Raw genomic sequence first — 17073 nt, 5'->3', positions numbered from 1 at the left:
CAGGCCTACCTCAAAGACTATCTACAAAAGCCCATGGTTGTACCTGTCACCAACGAACATTTTAAAGGTTCTAAAAAGGTCTTGTTCAAGATGGGCAAGAAGGACGGGCGTGCGATCATGACGAAAACTGGAGAGAAGTCGTTCAGGGCGCCAAAATGAAAGAAGATCAAATGGCTATCTTCAGGTTCATGGAAAGGAGTGGAGGTGGTCTTAGGGTGAACATAGCCAGTGGCATGAGGATTCGTTGACCCATGGGAGTAGTTTGACGTTAGTTTTATAATATGTATGTAGTAGCCAATAACTGGAAATTGGTAGTATCAGCTTTTGGGTCCAGTAAGTGCAACTTACTAGTACTTGGTACTTGGTAGTAACTGGTACTTTGGTGGTATAACTTTTGGGTCCGACTGGATATGAAGATCGTCCAGTAAGTGGAACTTGGCAGTAACTTATGTGGAGTAATGTACTTGCTATGCAAGTCTGTTCTTATAACGCACCCTGGTACCCTCCCTGATAGAATTACCTTTATGGACTGCAAAGATATTTCCTTTTTTTGCCACAGTGATGCTAGTATTTTTAAAATCAAATCTAACCGGGTTTCATATGGATTAGATGCTACTTTCATTTGAAGCTAGTAAGAGTTATCTTGAAAATGAGGTTTGTATGTGTTGCACAAAAAAATGCAATGCAAAAACAAAAACTTGCGGGTCGAAGCTTTCATATTTAAAAAATGATGTTTCTGTTATTTTCGTAATGGCATGTTGTTTTCATAAACAGAGCAAACCAGCATGTTATTTTAATTTTTTTTAAACGATGTAATTAAAAAAATGCAGTTTTCAAAATCTTTAAAAACAGCGTCTGTTTTCAAAATCAGCATGCTACTTTCAAAACAGCATATTTAAAAAAGCATGTAACTTTTGAAATCAGCATGCTATTTTAAAAATAGGATATTGAAAACAGCATGCTGATTTTGAAAACAGACGCTATTTTTGAAATCAGCATGCTTATTTTAAAGAACGGGATATCAAAAACAGCAAAATCAACATGCTATTTTTAAAATCAACATGCTATTTTTAAAATCAGCATTATATTTTTAAAATCAACATGCTATTTTTAAAATCAGCATGCTATTTTTAAATCAGCATGCTATTTTTAAAATCAACATGCTATTTTTAAAATCAACATGCTATTTTTAAAATCAGCATTATATTTTTAAAATAGCATGCTATTTTAAAAACAGCATATTCAAAGCAGCATGCTGCTTTTAAATCTGCATATTCATTCTATCTTCAAATGAACATGCTTTTTTCAAATGAGAATGCTATTTTTTAAAAATCAGTATGCTTATTTAGTATTTCGAAATAAACGATTTTCAAGGTTTTCTGAAAACGAGGTTTCTATTTTGATTTCAAGTAGGTTTCTGAGAAAGTCCAACGTTATATTTTCGTATATATATATATATATATATATATATATATATATATAATTTTTCGGTTTCTATTTTATATTTCAAGTATGAAATTTGACTACACTTTTAACAAATTTCAGCAATATATTATGTAGAAAATGAAAAAAATACAGAAAACCAACTTCACTAAAAATGCATTGTTTGATAGATGTTGATAAATCATAACTAGCCGACCATGTCGACCCATTCATAATAAAATGTGGGTGTACCAATCAAACGAGGTATTCAGAAAAATAGTGGCAGTCCATCAAATATGTCTAATACATCATAAACAAGGTGGATCACGGCATGGAAACAATTCAGTTTGTTCTAATTTTTTCGACCCCAGAAATCCTTTTGTTTTATCTGCCTGACCTTGTGCATCTAAACATCCTGTCTCGACTTCACTTTAGCTTTCCCGCATGAAACAACGTTTGTTAATAGGATAGCAAAGAAGATTTGAGCATGTACAGTACACTTGAACACAAAAAACACTAAGTTCACTGATTTTCTCTTCATATTTGCAGAAGCTTGCTTGACAGCTCTTATTCACTCAGCCTTTGGTACATTCCTAGCAGGCCTTTTTGTCTTCATCACCCCTTTGGCCTGTTATTTACCGCCCTTCCTAGAGTCTTTCCTGGAAAAGTTAAGAAACGTCAACACAGTACTAGCAAAGACCTGAGTTGTAGAGCGGATATGTAAGTACAGACACTAACTTCACTGGTTTTCCTCGCGCACCCTTGTCATCGTTATTTTTCTTCCTCCCAGCTTTGACATTTGGAGCGCCCTTGCGTTTCCTACAAAAAATGAAATAGATGAATCTGCAGCCAGCATCCGAAAACATGTTTAAGTATGCACAATTGTGGTAATGCCCACTTGTTAGGTTTTGCATAATCCTCTTCTACAACCTCCAATGGTCTCTTCCTAGCCCTCCTCAACCCACCATCTTCTGCATCTAATTCTTCCTCTTCTTCTGCATCTGAATCTTCCTCTTCTTGTGCAGTTGAATCTTCCTCTTCTTCTGCAGCTGAATCTCCCTCTTCTTCTGCAGCTGAATCTCCCTCTTCTTCTGTACCTGAATCTTCCTCTTCGTCTGTATCTGCGTCTGTCTCTTCTTCTGTATCTGCCTCTGTCTCTTCTTCTGTACCTGACTCTGTCTCTTCTTTTTGCTTCTTCCTCCTTGTGACCTTTGATTTCCCCGCTTTTTTCCTGCGTAAATTGAAGAAAAACATGTGAACACTCTCCGGGAGAACATATTAACACTGTAAGCATGTATGGAAATGAACAATGAGATTAACATGTGCACTAACTTTGTTGCTTTTTTTGAAGCTTCCTCTTCTTCTGTATCTGACTCTGTGTCCTCTTCTGTCTCTGAGTCTTTCTCTTTTCGCTTCTTCCTCCTAGTGACATTTGATTTCCCCGCTTTTTTCCTGCGTAAATTGAAGGAAAACATGTGAACACTCTCCGGGAGAACACATTAACACTTTAAGCATGTATGGAAATGAACAATGAGATTAACATGTGCACTAACTTTGTTGCTTTTTTAGAAGCTTCCTCTTCTTCTGTATCTGACTCCGTGTCTTCTTCTGTCTCTGAGTCTTTCTCTTTTCGCTTCTTCCTCCTTGTGACCTTTGATTTCCCCGATATTTTCCTGCTTAAATTGAAGGAAAACATGTGAAGACTCTCCCGGAGAACATATTAACTCTGTAAGCATGTATGGAAATGAACAATGAGATTAACATGTGCACTAACTTCGTTGCTTTTTTTCCCTCTCATCCGCTCGCGCCTGGATTTAATCCTCTTGTTCGATTCTTCGGTAGTTGGTCTCCCTTTTGGAATTATTTTGATTGGATTTTCCACGTCATCAGTGCAGCATTCGCGAGCAGCAGAGAAGTATGCTGGCAAAGGAACAAACGATTTCTGGCCTTCATCCAAATCAGTTTTTTCTCCATCAACCAATATACTCCGGAGGAGCTCCATCACCTGTTCTGACTGTGAATCGCTAGCTGCGGCTGTGAATAAAGCATCACTAGCCATGTTGCGTAGTTGATGATACTTATTCATGTGATCAGACCATACATGAGTATTCGCAGTCCTCGAGGAAGGGAACGCTGGCTTGGCATGCATTGTCCATCTTTTCTTCACAATTTTTTTGGAAATGTGCGTACACCAAGATGATCCAGAACGCAGAATATATGTGCACATGGGTAATCCTGACTTTCCAACTTTTTACATTTACAAGCTGCAGCGTCCAGTCTTGCTCCTGTAAACAGACAAGTCACGTGATATATAAAATCCACAGGCTTAGCATCCACGCCTTGTGCATCCAACTTTTTTGCATCCAACTCCTCACTGTCCTTACCTTCCAAGTCATTGGGATCCTTAGCATCCAGGTTTTTTGCATGCAAGTCCACACCATCCTTGCCTTCCAAGTCATTGGGATCCTCAGCATCCAAGTTTTTTGCATGCAAGTCCTCAACATCCTTACCTTCCAAGTTTGTAGGAACCTTAGCATCCGAGTCGTTACCATCCTTACCTTGCAATTCTCTAGCATCCCTGCCATATGGGACTTTGCGCAAAACTCCAAACACGACCAAACCATCACACGCTACCCGGTCTGTGACCTGCCAATTTGTTCCTTCGACAATCTGACGCTTTACCCATGGAAACATCACAGTTGTATAAATATAAGAGGCAGCAATCTCCAGAGGGTAAGCATTCAGCTTAGTGAAGGGTATCATATGTGTCACTACTGCGTCTAATGTTGCTTCATTCTTACGCATTATGGATACACAGTGCTCAACATGATGCAACAAATCAACAAGCTGCATCTTCATGTTCAGGTGCACATGAAGCCTTGAGTTGAGAGACTCACTCCTCTGATTACTCATCATGCCTAGGAAATATCTACCCTTTGTGTACGCAGCAGCCCATTTGTGTCGCAGCTCGTACATCCTGTTAACCCATGACGACCTCTTGCTTGTTGGTTTTATTTTCAACCTAACCTTATAAGCCTCCCATATTTTCTCAAACTCATCAACATCCCAACGACGGTAAATGAATTCCCTAAATTCCTCAAGCTTTTTCTTGCGGAGGTGGATCACCATATTCTCCTTGATATGTCACGTGCACAAACGATGATCTGTTCCGGTCCAGACAGTAGCTATTGCTTTAGCCATCGAACCATCCCCATCGGTGATTGCTGAAATGGGTGCCGTCTGGGACATTGCCTCCAAAAATACATGAAGAAGCCACTGGTATGATGCAACTGTCTCGTCTGACACTAGACCAACCCCAAACAAAACTGTGCTGCAGTGATGGTTCAGACCAACAAATGGAACAAACGGAAGCCTGTACTTGTTAGACCGATATGTACTGTCAAACACCACGACACCACCAAAGGAAACATAGTCAATCCGGGATTGTGAATCAGCCCAGAATATGTTCCTCAAACGGCCTTCGCTGTCTTTTGTGTATTTGAAAAAGAATTTTGGGTCTTCTTTTTTCTGTGCAATCATATAGGTGAGCAAATATCTAGCGTCACTGCCTTGTATCTTGCGCTTCTTCTGGATTGAAACATGGTTGTATAGATCTCGATCTATAAATCCAAGCTTGTCGGGACCTCCAGCATTCTTCTCCATTACATTCATAATCTGATGTGTTCGAAGTCCACCGACAACATACTCGATGACATCGGCCTTTTGTGCGTCAGTCATTCTATGATGAGCCGATAAGTACGGAGTCAGGTCAGCAGGGACAAACAGATGGTTATGCTTGTCCACAAAATTCTTGACGAACCAGAGGCCACTGCTATCTTGTAGCTCAACCTGAAAAAGAGCGGGACACCCACACCGAGAAAGACCCCTCGGTGTTCTTTTTCTTTCAGCTCTGTTAAAGTGCTTAAGGGCCCGCCATCCTTGTTTGCAGCACTTGTATGTCCTTCTGTATGCATTTTGTTTTGGACCTGGACCCCTGTACTTTAGATCATCCTTTCTAACACCAAACCCTTTTTTTCTCGCATAGCCTACGTAGAACATGTAGGCTTCTTCCTCAGTCCTGAAAGTCTTCTTCACAATCTCTAAGTATTCCATACACTCATTCAGGTCTGAACCAGCCATGCCTTTATTATCAATTCCTTTACCTTGCATGTGTACATCATCCATGTCTATGCCATCCTTGCCTGCATCCTCATTATCCTTATCATCCATGCACATACCATCCATTCCTTTCGGGTCCATGGCTACGAAATCATTGTCCTTATCATCCATGCCTTTGCCTTCGTTGCCTCTATGACCCATGTCCTTGTCATCCTTGCCTGTATCACCCAAGTTTTTGCCATCGTTGCCTTTATCATCCATGTCGTTATGCTGCCAGCGAAAACAGATAGTCAATGTTACGGATGGATAGCATACGTTACCGAAATTATGCACTACTCTGCTTAAATAATTGATTTAATTTTTCATATCGGATTCATGTACCTAACTCAGTCCTTCAAAAGCTATAAGTAAATATGCCCTGACTAAATCCAGAAATTTGTAATTGATTGTACTAGCTCTAACTGATGATCTCCTAACTAAATCCAAAGTCCACGAGTCCTTCAAATGCCTTGATAGATCCACCCTGATAGATCAATTATCTCCAAACTCCATTCAAAATTATCTCCTAACTAAATCCAAATTATCTCCTAACAAAATCCAAAAGTATGTCCTAACTAAATCCAAATTATCTGCTAACTAAATCCAAAATAAGTCCAAACTCCATACAAAATAATTATCTCCTTACTAAATCCAAAATATCTCGAAACTCAACTGAAAAGTATCTCCTAACTAAATCCAAAATAACTTTCTTTGAATCCAAATCTGCTGACAACTTTCTCATGCCACATAATCCTAACTATGTCCTTCAATATGTCCTAGCTACATCTGACTTACACTTCCTTTCAATCGTAATCTCGTCACAACTTTCTGAAAACATAAACCCTAATCCTCACATGACATATCCTAAACCCTAACCAAATCCGACCGAAATCTCGTCACAACTTTCTGAAACGATAAACCCTAAACCTCACATGACATATCCTAAACCCGAATCAAATCCGACCCCTATTGGTGCTATATGCAGAAGGGACCAGAAAAGATTTGAGATGGCTAGGCACTTACAGCGAAAATCTGGCGTGAAAAAGTTGATGCACGTCGATGAGGATGATGTGGCCTCTCGGATCGGGGAAGGTGGCGTCCGCTTGGGGAAGGAGTGGATTAGCGGCTCGTCGGAAGATCTGGCGCCGTGACCCGAGTGGGGTGACTTGCGATGGAGGGGGAGGGGGAGTAGGAGTGGGAGGGGCAAACACGGCGGGTGCGATCGGCAGCGATCGAGGGCGCTTGGGGCGATCGGCGGCGATCGAGGGCGCCGGAGGCGATCGAGGGGCCCCGAGGTTAGGGCTCGAGAGGAGGAGAGAGGACGAACCGCTCGAACCGAAATTCAAAAGAGTACGCACGATGATGGGACCTCTATAATGAAGTGCTTTATTAATGCAATTAATTTAATCGAAAAATTTAGGACGAGAATATCCCTGGACCTAATTGGGCCGATTAAAGGTAAAAAAAATTAGGTCAAAAATACCCTTGGGCTCAAAAGGGCCCAGTTATTGTTATCCGTTAGATCGCCCATATAATACACGTGCTCTGGTGTATTATAATGCACCGTAAAATTTCCCTATTAATAATTTCACCATGGTTGAATTTCTGATTATGTTGAACAGAGATGGTTGCGTGGAACCAAGCATCCCTACAGATTCTAAGGGCATATCCAAGGGGCCTTCATCAAACGGACGCCTCCAAAGCATCAAGAATCATAAGTAGCACAATACATCAATAATCCAAAGATAAGTATTTCCATGCAAAAATATTCCAGCAATCCAATCGTAATACAGTTTTGAAATAAAAAGGTTCAAATTTAAATTCAACTTATTCTTACATATGCTCTTATTGTTCAGATGAACCGCCCACAAGTGCTACACCACATTATTTTGAAGTTGTGTATGGGTTCCTCAATTGTGAATCTGATAAGAGCATCTACAACCCGAATTACCTATTCCGGGTCGCTATACATCCACGGGCTCCTGGTGTGAGATATCGCATTATTCGAGGAACCCTAGATGCTGTCGCAGTAGGTCAACATCGAGGCAGAGCATCTCAGTTGGCTCTGTCAAGGAAGTGAAACAGGCTAGTCTGTCTTCCCCTTCAAGCTCTCGAGTACACTAGGGAAGAGGTATCGAAAGTCAAAGTATAAATCCAAGTGAAAGTAAGAAGTATAAGTAGTAGGCAGCGCGTGGAGGATCCGTTGAGAGTGTCCCTTGTCTCGGTAGAGAATAGTCCGCCTCAACGTCTATATAAAGGATTACGTATGGGCAATATTGAAACTGGAACCGCGGATAGTGACCGGACGACCATCAGATAATGCATTTTGCAACCACAATCCCTACTTCGGAAACATCAAATACATGCAAACACATGCACCTTGATCATCTTGGCCAAACATAGTTCAATGCACACAAATAGAAATTGTTCGTACTTAAGAATACACAATCCAAACATAGTTCAAACATAAATATTGTTCATAGTGAATAATTGATAAATTAAAAGCAAAGTTTACTGATTTTCAGTGTCGACCCACATATGCTCCACAAGATCATTCAAAAGTTGCATATGCACATGTTGATCTTGTAGTTGCCGATGCATCTCCAGAAAGTTGGCAATGCTCTCTGCCTCTTGTTGCGGAAGGCGGATATGAGTTTTGGGATTCTCAAAATCATGTGTGCGCGCTGCCTTTTCACCCTCATCCTCGACAATCATGTCGTGCAAGATTACACAACATGTCATGAGCTGCCAAAGTGTCTCTGCTTCCCACCTTATCACATCTCCACAAATCCGACGAGGCGATGAACTCATTGCATATGAATTCGTCAAGGTCAGAGTTTTCATTCCATCATTCCACGATGAACGAAAAAGCCCCCACGTCGTCTCGGCTGAGGCGACACGGGCAGAACCCAGCCCGCGCCGCCGGGCCACCCTCCCGCTCCCCCTTCCTCCCCTCGCCGTCGTCGGAGGAGGCTGGTGGGCTAAGCCCGGGTGGCGGACGGCGGGGGCAGGGTCAACTTCCTTTCGCCAGGCCGCCGGAGCTCGGGGTGGGGAGGCTCGATCCCCTTTTCTACATCGAGATGGATCCAATCGAAGGCTTCTTCTTCAGCGCGACGGCCCCTGGCAGCGGCTCTCGCGAGTGGCAGTCGCGGCAGCGTCGTCGACGAGCGACTGGTCTTCGGCCAGCTGCTCCACTCCGGCGGTCGGGGCAGGTGTGCCCCCCCCCCTCTGCCTACCTTGTGGGACACGTCCCTGGTCGGGTCGGTGGCGTGCTGGCCTCTGGTGACTCCTATTTGGTGCAGCGGTGGTGGGATGCAGATCGGCCAGATCTGGCCCATCTGGGTCTTCTTGATTGGCGGGGAGGTGTGGTGCTTGGTGGCTCCCTGGTGCTACTGGCGCGGTGGCTCTACGAGAGGTGGGCGGGTCGACGAAGGCGCAGTGCGTGAGGGTGGTGGTGGCGTTGGGTATGCTCCGAGCAAAATCTTGTCCGGTCTTGCCGGCCGGCGGCGTCGCATTTGTCGATGTCGTTTGACCTCCTTGGAGGCGTCGTTGTGGAGTTTTGCATCCTCTTACACCCACGGATCTTACTCTTCGAGCGAAAGCCTAAGGCCCGGTTGGGTCGGGCAACGACGTCGTCATCGTCGCTTCCCTCTTTGGGGCATCGCCTTGAAGAGCTTTGGATCTCGGTTGCATGCTTCATGGGCTGGACGCTTGCTGCATTGCGGTCGGCAGGTGCCCGTCTGGCAATGTGGATGGTTGTGTGGCTTCCTGTATGTGGCAACGATGGCAGCTTCGGGCGGAGTCAGGTTTGCTGATGGTTCTTTGTAGTCGGTCTCTTCCGGCATGTTCAAGGAGTCGTCGTGGCTCGCTTTGTCTTCCTGAAATCGGAGCTGCCGAGGAGGGGCCTTTGTGGACGATGACACGAGACCGTTGGTCGGCGCTGGCGCTGGCTCGGCGCAAGCCCAATACTTTTCTCCTACAATGTTCGTCAATAGAGTCAGAGTTGTCTTCTCGCCGGCGCGTGTGGCTGACTATTTGGCATCGACCGACGCAAGCCTCGGTGCTTGTTTGCGGTGAGGTCTTCTTCGGTGGTCCTCGATTGGTCGAGTCGGAGTCGCCCTCGCGGAAGCGTGATGACGATAACGCCGGGCTGCGACCGCGACGACGTGTGTCCGTTCTTGCGTGGGTTGCCAGGTCGCCCGGTGTGCCTTGTTTTTGCGGGCATGTTGTGACGGTTTTCGCCCATTTTCCATTTATTAACGGAGCAATTCTCTTCAACCCTTTTTAATGAATCGGGTCCTAAGGGACCGCGTTCCAAAAATAATTCCATGATGAATCCATTGAATGACCTAGAAATGACGACGGAAAGAATCAAAATCAAGCTCTGGATTTCATCGAACATGTAGAGCGTGAGGTGTATATATGGGGGAGTTGGACGTATTGGGGTGGCGTCCGGTGGTGGAGAACTACGGTCAACGGCGGTGCTGCGGCCTCCGGTGGCGAAGCTTTGGGTTGGGGATGACGACGGAGCAACGACGCCGACGGAACTCCAGCGACAGCTCTGCGGACGAGGGCCAACAGTAGAGAAGAGGAGAGGACTGGTTAGGCAAGGAGGAGGGGGCGCGAATATGGATGAATTGGTGCGGACCTTAGCGGTCAGTCCGACGTGGTAGACGCGTCCGGGCCCCATATCCGGCTCAGATATGGGGAGTGCCGGTCAGTCAAGGTGTTTGGGCCGGATACGAAAAATCTATTTGGATGACGTTCTTTCATCCGAACACTGGACGGTCAGCCTGCCCGGACGTTTGGGACGGGTATTGGGTCCGGTTGTCAATCCTCTAATGCATTTGGAGAAATTATTCAAACGCTGCCGCATTACGCTATGGAAGCTGGACAAAATCTCTCGTATGTTCAACTCCTAGAACTTTGTGAATTGCTAGAGTTTCTCTAAACACACTAATCCCTTTGTTCGGATTAACAAACTTACTCCCTTCGTCCCAAAATAAGTGACTCAAGTTTTTACTAACTTTAGTATAAAGTTAGTGTAAAGTTAAGTCACTTATTTTGGGACGGAGCGAGTACAAGATAAAAGATGCGGGGAAAGACAACTTCATGCCCGTGTGCGTGGGTACTCTTTCAGAGTGATGTGTGTCATCCAGTGAAGTTTTTATTTTTGTTTTAGTTGGAGATCGCCTGAAGTTGATGAAGAGCGAAGTTGGGAGAAGAAGTCAAACGCAAAATCAGCCTAAAGAACAACATACAAGTGGCACCATAAGGCAGCACAGTTCATGCCTGCCTACTAAAAAGCCCAAAAGGGCCAAATATCTGAGCACTTCTCCCTGTTTTCTGTATTTTATATTTGAACCAGAACCCTTTAAATACAAATAGTGATGTGTGTCATCGAGTGAAGTTTTTTTTTTAGCTTGAGATCGCCTGAAGTTGATGAAGAGCGAAGTTGGGAGAAGAAGTCAAACGCAAAATCAGCCTAAAGAACAACATACAAGTGGCACCATGAAGCATCACAGTTCATGCCTGCCTACTAAAAAGCCCAAAAGGGCCAAAATATCTGAGCACTTTTCCCTGTTTTCTGTATTTTATATTTGAACCAGAACCCTTTAAATACAAATGTGACCAGCTGCAACTCAGACAGCAAGCAACTAGCGAGCAGAGCAGAGCCGACCAGCAGTAACAGACACAGAGAGAAAGTAGAAAGGCAAGGATGGGTCAGTGCCCCTCCATCCGGCAGCCTGAAGCGGAGTATGTTCGCTTGCTCGCGGCGGCGCCCGGCGGCAAAAACAGGTGATTTCTTGAAACAGTTTATTTCATATGTTCGCTAGCAGCTGCTGGCTAATTGCAACTGCTGCCGGTGTCCAAAGTGTGTACCAGAACTGCTCGTTTCTTCTTATTCGGTTAGAGTTTAGTAGGTGTGATTACTTGTAGTCCGGAACCTGGTGTAACATTTTTGTGTCTCCAACATGCAGGAACGAGCAGTTCAGCAAACCAACAAAGGCCATGAACAAATACCAAAAAAGATCAAGCAAGGACGATCTAGTTATGAGGGCGACTCTCGAATCAATCACAAGAATTGGATAAAACTGCAAATCTGATGAGAAAAGAGCGATGCCAGATGCCAGAGTTTCGACCCGGATATTATAGGCATCAATTGTGAATCTTGATGCCGGTAAAAGTATGGTGAAATCTAGGATGGCTTTCGAATTACCAAGCTTTGGTTTATAGAGGACTTTAAAGTAATTGTGTGTACAAGTCTACCAGCTTTCTTTTTTGAGGGGTACAAGTCTACTAGCTAGCACTACACATGTTCCGGGAATTTGCTTCACTATGTTTTGTAAATATTAGTAATAATAATAATAGTATAAAAGGTCATTGGTAATTAATTCTAGCCCATCCGACAACGCATGGACCGATGGTAGATTGTGAATAAGGGTGAAAGTGGTTAGGATAATTTTCGACTGAAACCACTTTCGAATATGTTTTTATAGGATACGGTAAGAATTTTTTACATCCGCACACAATCCGTTTTGAATCCGAGTTCGACTGATATATATATGGTATAAGATATGATAGTAGTATGATATGACGCCATAGGGTAATCTATTTTTTAATAGGATAACCCGACCTTTTAAATATGGATATATGATTTATGGATGAAGTTTCAGGTATTAACTAGCAATACGTGACATATGCTTGAGTGATTTGTATCTTCTAGTGTTTTATGTGTGCTTAGAGTGTATAAGGATTAATACTTGCTCATTTCTTACATATAATTTAGTTTAAACCATTTATATATTCCTACTATATGCATGTCGTGTATGACCGATTTCGATACGATTCGGTTCCGTTACCGTACCATATCAGAATCCGCTACAATCCGGTATTCAAATCCGCATCGGCCCCGCTTCCGAAACCAAAAGTAAATATGAAGTAGGATATGGTATGTTTATCCGTCTGAATCTGATCCAGTTTCATCCCTAACCGTGCGTGAGCCTCTCTACAATGTGGTTACGGTGTCGCATTTTGTCCCTGGAAGTGGGCCACAAGGCTTTCCATGCTTTGGAGACTGTCGTGCGGGCACTCTATGCGCTTGCGGTGGGGCCCACCTCCACCACTGCAATGATTGATGGTACCAAGCCTTTGTGTCGATCGATGTATCGCCATATTCCCCTCCGCGTGTAAGGCGTCATGTGGTCGGGTACATGTCATCAGGTATTGTTGGGTGGTCAACGCGGTTGGGAATGTGCATTATTTATACTAGCCTGGGTGAATTGTCGTCCATTTGGTTGTCGCGCCACCCCATGTCCCCCACCGTCCATTACTTGTGTAAGTCCAAACACAAGAGCTTATTGTGGTGGCGGTGGGTTGTAGCTAGGATCCCATCCATGGCTCCACGATGTGATGTGAGACACCATCGCCTCTATAATGTCACAAAGAGTGTCGACAAGGTTGCTTATGTTGTTGATGGAGCTTTCGAGCAGGTTCACATGTGCGTAGTGAAGGAAATATGCCCTATAGGCAATAATAAAATTGTTATTTTATATTTTCTTATTCATGATAAATGTTTATTATTCATGCTACAATTGTATTGATCGGAAACCTAAATACATGTGTGAATACATAGACGAACACTGTGTCCCTAGTGAGCCTCTACTTGACTAGCTCGTTGATCAAAGATGGTTAAGGTTTCCTAACCATGGACATGAGTTGTCATTTGATAACGGGATCACATCATTAGGAGAATGATGTGATGGACAAGACCCATCCGTTAGCTTAGCATAATGGTCGTTCAGTTTTATTGCTATTGCTTTCTTCATGTCAAATACATATTCCTTCGACTATGAGATTATGCAACTCCCGGATACCGGAGGAATGCCTTGTGTGCTATCAAACGTCACAACGTAACTGGGTGATTATAAAGATGCTTTACAGGGATCTCCGAAGGTGTTTGTTGGGTTGGCATAGATTGAGATTAGGATTTGTCACTCTGAGTATCGGAGAGGTATCTCTGGGTCCTCCCGGTAATGCACATCATAATAAGCCTTGCAAGCAATGTGACTAATGAGTTAGTTGCGGGATGATGTATTACGGAACGAGTAAAGAGACTTGCCGGTAACGAGATTGAACTAGGTATGAAGATACCGACGATCGAATCTCGGGCAAGTAACATACCGATAGAGAAAGAGAATAACGTATGTTGTCATAACGGTTCGACCGATAAAGATCTTCGTAGAATATGTAGGAGCCAATATGAGCATCCAGGTTCCGCTGTTGGTTATTGACCGGAGAAGTGTCTCAGTCATGACTACATAATTCCCGAACCCGCAGGGTCGCACGCTTAACGTTCGTTGACGCTAGAGTAGTATTGGGATATTTGATGAGTGGTAACCAAATGTTTTTTCGGAGTCCCGGATGAGATCCCGGACGTCATGAGGAGTCTCGGAATGGTCGAGAGGTAAAGATTTATATATGGGAAGTCTATTTGGGTTCCGGAAAAAGATGCAGTTTTTTCGGTATTGTACCGGGAAGCTTCTAGAAGGTTCCGGAGGATTCCAGAGGGGCCCGGAAGTCCACAAGTGGTTCCACCATGACCCAAGGGCTAGCATGGGCTGCGGGGAGGCGCCCTGGACTTATTGGGCTAGGCGCACCAAGTCCTCAAAAGCCCATGTGGCAAGGGAAGACAAAAAAGGAAGGAGTCCTAGTAGGAATAGGATTGGACTTGGAGTCCAAGTCCTCTCCCCCTTAGCTGTGCCCTAGGGATTGGAGGGGTTGTTTACCACGCCCCTCCACCTATATATAGAGGGGAGGTGGTGCCTCAAGAGAACACACCAAGCCCTTGGCACCCCTCTCTCTCCCGTTACTCCGTAGTTCCACCGCCTCGTCCCGGCGACGCTTAGCGAAGCGCTGTCAGTGTTCCACCACCACCATCACCACCATGCCGTCGTGTTGGTTGTGATCCCATCTACTTCTCCTCTCCTGCTTTCTGGATCAAGAGGGAGGAGATTTCATCGAGCCGCACATGTGCTAAACTCAGAGGTGTCGTCCGTTGGGCACTAGATCGGTTGGATCGTGATCGAATCGCGAAGAGTACGACTACATCAACCGCGTGATAAACGCTTCCGATTAACGGTCTATGAGGGTACGTAGACACACTCTCCTCTCTCGTTGCTATGCATCTTCTAGATAGATCTTGTGTAAGCGTAGGAATTTTTGAAATTGAATGCTACGTTTCCCAACAGTGGCATCCGAGCCAGGTCTATGCGTAGATGATATGCACGAGTAGAACACAAAGAGTTGTGGGCGGTGATTGTCATACTGCTTACCACCAATGTCTTATTTTGATTCGGCGGTATTGTTGGATGAAGCGGCCCGGACCAACCTTACATGACCACGTTCATGAGACCGGTTCCACCGACAGACATGCAACTAGTTTTGCATAAAGGTGGCTGGCGGGTGTCTGTTTCTCCTACTTTAGTTGAATCGAATTTGACTGCGGCCGCTCCTTGTTGAAGGTTAAAACAGCAAACTTGATAAATCACCGTTGTGGTTTTGATGCGTAGGTAAGAACGGTTCTTGCGAGAAGCCCGTAGCAGCCACGTAAAACTTGCAATAACAAAGTAGAGGACGTCTAACTTGTTTTTGCAGGGCATGTTGTGATGTGATATGGTCAAGACATGATGTGATATACGTTGTTGTATGAGATGATCATGTTTTGTAAAAGTTATCGGCAACTGGCAGGAGCCTTATGGTTGTCGCTTTATTGTATGAAATGCAAACGCCATGTAATTGCTTTACTTTATCACTATGCGTTAGAGATAGTTGTAGAAGCAATACTTGGCGAGATGACCACGACGCTACGATGGAGATCAAGTGTCAAGCCGGTGACGATGGGGATCATGACGATGCTTTGGAGATGGAGATCAAAAGCACAAGATGATGATGGCCATATCATGTCACATATTTTGATTGCATGTGATGTTTATCTTTTATGCATCTTATTTTTCTTAGTACGGCGGTCGCATTATAAGATGATCCCTTACTAAAATTTCAAGGTATAAGTGTTCTCCCTGAGTATGCACCGTTGCGATAGTTCCTCGTGCTGAGACACCACATGATGATCGGGTGTGATAGGCTCTACGTTCACATACAACGGGTGCAAGACAGTTTTGCACATGCGGAATACTCGGGTTAAACTTGACGAGCCTAGCATGTACAGACATGGCCTCGGAACACTGGAGACCGAAAGGTCGAATGTGAATCATATAGTAGATATGATCAACATAGAGATGTTCACCATTGATGACTACTCCATCTCACGTGATGATCGGACATGGTTTAGTTGATTTGGATCAAGTATCATTTAGATGACTTGAGGGATGTCTATCTAAGTGGGAGTTCTTAAGTAATATGATTAATTGAACTTAATTTATCGTGAACTTAGTCCTGATAGTATTTGCAAATTATGTTGTAGATCTTTAGCTCGCGTTGTAGCTCCACTATTTTTGATATGTTCCTAGAGAAAAATAAGTTGAAAGATGTTAGTAGCAATGATGCGGACTTGGTCCGTGATCTGAGGATTATCCTCATTGCTGCACAGAATAATTATGTCCTCGATGCACTGCTAGGTGACGGACCTATTGCAGGAGCAGATGCAGACATTATGAACGTTTGGCAAGCTCGGTATGATGACTACTTGATAGTTTAGTGCGCCACGCTTTAAATTCAAAAACGTTTTGAACGCCATGGGAATATAAGATGTTCCAAGAGCTGAAATTGGTATTTCAGACTCATGCCCGAGTCGAGAGGTATCAGACCTCTGACAAGTACTTTGCCTACAAGATGGAGGAGAATAGCTCAACCAGTGAGCATGTGCTCAGAATGTCTGAGTACTACAATCGCTTGAATCAAGTGGGAGTTAATCTTCCAGATAAGATAGTGATTGACAAAGTTCTCTAGTCACTCTCACCAAGTTACTGGAACTGCATGATGAACTATAATATGCAAGGGATGACAAAAACGATTCCCGAGCTCTTCGCGATGCTATATTCGGCGAAGGTAGAAATCAAGAAAGAGCATCAAGTGTTGATGGTTAACGAGACCACTAGTTTCAAGAAAAAGGGAAAGGAAAAAAGGGAACTTCAAGAAGAATGACAAGCAAGTTGCCACTCCCATGAAGAAGCCCAAAGCTAGACCTAAGCCTGAAATTGAGTGCTTCTACTGCAAAGGGAATGGTCACTGGAAGCGGAACTACCCCAAATAATTGGCGAATAAGAAGGATGGCAAAGTGAACAAAGGTATATTTGATATACATGTTATTGATGTGTACTTTACTAGTGTTCATAGTAACCCCGGGGTATTTGATGCCGGTTCAGTTACTAAGATTAGTAACTCGAAACAGGAGTTGCAAAATGAACAGAGACTAGTTAAGGGCAAGGTAACGATGTGTGTTGGAAGTGATTCCAAGGTTGATAAGATCACCAT

General features: G+C 43.9%; 1 long non-coding RNA gene across 1 annotated transcript; it reads left to right on the top strand.

Moving 5' to 3' along the window:
- The first annotated feature begins 11241 nt into the window (after window positions 1–11241).
- On the top strand, window positions 11242–11975 carry LOC123049820 (uncharacterized). The gene is made up of 2 exons (XR_006423658.1): window positions 11242–11379; window positions 11562–11975. It is a non-coding gene; the product is annotated as an uncharacterized lncRNA (long non-coding RNA).
- The last annotated feature ends 5098 nt before the right edge of the window (window positions 11976–17073 follow it).

The sequence above is a fragment of the Triticum aestivum genome, chromosome 2D, assembly GCF_018294505.1.
Source record: "Triticum aestivum cultivar Chinese Spring chromosome 2D, IWGSC CS RefSeq v2.1, whole genome shotgun sequence".
Taxonomy (NCBI): Eukaryota; Viridiplantae; Streptophyta; class Magnoliopsida; order Poales; family Poaceae; genus Triticum; species Triticum aestivum.
The sequence above is the reverse complement of the archived record's forward strand: the minus strand, read 5'-3'. Positions and strand labels throughout refer to the sequence as shown.